Genomic DNA, 1,988 nt, shown 5'->3' on the forward strand with positions numbered 1-1,988 from the left:
TTTATTCTGTTTTTTAAAAAAAATAAAAAATATAAAAAAGGTTAATATTTTCATGTATTATATATAATATTTTAAATAAATTATATTTTCAAAATATTTTGATAAAAAATTATTTTATATAATAATATCTTTAATAAAATTAGTTAATTAATAAATTTTGAATACAATAATCTAATTATTTGTCAAGTAATATAAAATAAAATTTTAATTATTTTATATTTTTATGTTACAGTTTAAAATATTATTTTAATATAATTTTTTAATATTATAAAAAATTTTGCATAATAATTAATTTTAATAAATAATACTCATATATTTTATATTTAATTATTTAAGAATAAAAGATTTTGTTGCCGTTTAAAGTATTGTGTATTAAAGTATTACTATTTAAAGCATTTATTTATGTATTAGGATATTCTATATTTATTAGAGTCCATCAATGTTCTTGTTTTATGTTAACTTTTGATTTTCATCTAATAAAATCTAATGTGTTATATAAGTGTGGCTCATTCAATAAACACATAGTGTGTTTGGCAAACTCGTTTGAGAAGAAAAAGCACGTTTAAGCTCCTTGAAAGCTTCACATTTTTGTTTGGCTAATTTTTAGTTTGGGCTTTTAGCCATTTACCCTCAACATCTATTTTTTCTTTACCAATTTTATCCTATAGACATGTTATTGTATTATTTATGAAATTCTTATTAGGTGAATGAACCTTCTTTTTTTATTATTTATCTTTATATAAGTTTCTTTTTTTATTATTTATTATTTTTATTTTTTGTTAAATTTTTATTTGACATTATACATTTTTATAATTATAATTTTTGTATATTATAATATAGATTATGATCCTATTAAAAAAAACAATTAAATAAAAAATTAATCATAGGTATTAATAAAATCATACACGTTGGATTCTAAAATAATATTGAGAATAAAATTATTAAGAGTATTAAACCAACGTTGGATTCTAAAATAATATTGAGAATAAAATTATTAAGAGTATTAAACCAACAAGACGATGTAAAAAAAATACTAAATTAACATTTTTACGTTAATACTTAAAATTTTTAAAAAATATAACAGATTAAATACTCTTATATATATAGTCACCAAAAAAAACTCTTATATATAATTTTATTTTGCTAATTTTTATATATTACTTTAATTTAGTAAGTAAATATTAACTTTATTTAAAAATAAATTAATAAGATCTATTCAAATATTTAAAGTAAAATAATAGAATATTATAAAAAAATATTTTAATTGATGTCTTTTTTCGTAATTTTTCATTTAAAAGTGATTTTGAATAGTATAATCCAAACAACATTTATTTTACTATAATCAATTTTGATATAAAAATTGCCAAACATAAGTCACATTAACACAAACTTACTTTTCATCAAAATCAAGTTTATAAAATCAATTATATGCAAACTCCCGTTTGCAAACTGAAATCCAAACACACACATAATGGTTGAGTTTATTTTAGACATTTTTATTAGACACATCTACAAAAATATTTTTATTAAACACAATTATAAATAGGAATTGGCAGAAATGTTGTTGGTAATACAGTATTACCAAACCCAATAAAGTCACCAAAAAAAACCCAATAAACACCGAGGGTTATTTATTTACATTCGCTGATCGCACCTCTCTCTCTCTCTCTCTGTTCGCTGTTCATCTCCACCGGAGAGTAACCGCTGTCGCCACCGTTCGTTGTGCCTCCGTCACCGTCGCTCCGTTTATCGTGCCTCTATCGCCATCGACCATCTCTGTTCATCCAATCTCGTCCATCAGCTGGTTGCCGTCCTTCCGTGGTCGCGCTCCTTGTTCGCTCCAGGTCGGTCTTCTGATCTCCCTCCTCCTTTTTCTGTTGCTTTTTAATTTATCTTTTTTTGTTTTGCTTCGGACAGCAATGGTTTCGGTTTTAAAAATTTTCAGTTGCTTGATATGTACTAATGTGAAACTTGACAAACTTATGATA

At 23.1% G+C, this 1,988-nt stretch overlaps 1 protein-coding gene across 1 annotated transcript in view; it reads left to right on the forward strand.

The window, feature by feature from the left end:
• Positions 1-1,621: 1,621 nt before the first annotated feature.
• The window catches only part of LOC107473143 (transcription initiation factor TFIID subunit 7), a 2,638-nt gene continuing 2,271 nt past the window's right edge, over positions 1,622-1,988 (forward strand). Inside the window, exon 1 of the mRNA XM_021134900.2 lies at positions 1,622-1,844. The gene's annotated coding sequence lies outside the window, so the exon portion shown is untranslated. The remainder of the gene's footprint in view (positions 1,845-1,988) is intronic.

The sequence above is a fragment of the Arachis duranensis genome, chromosome 2 (assembly GCF_000817695.3).
Source record: "Arachis duranensis cultivar V14167 chromosome 2, aradu.V14167.gnm2.J7QH, whole genome shotgun sequence".
NCBI classification, from domain to species: domain Eukaryota; kingdom Viridiplantae; phylum Streptophyta; class Magnoliopsida; order Fabales; family Fabaceae; genus Arachis; species Arachis duranensis.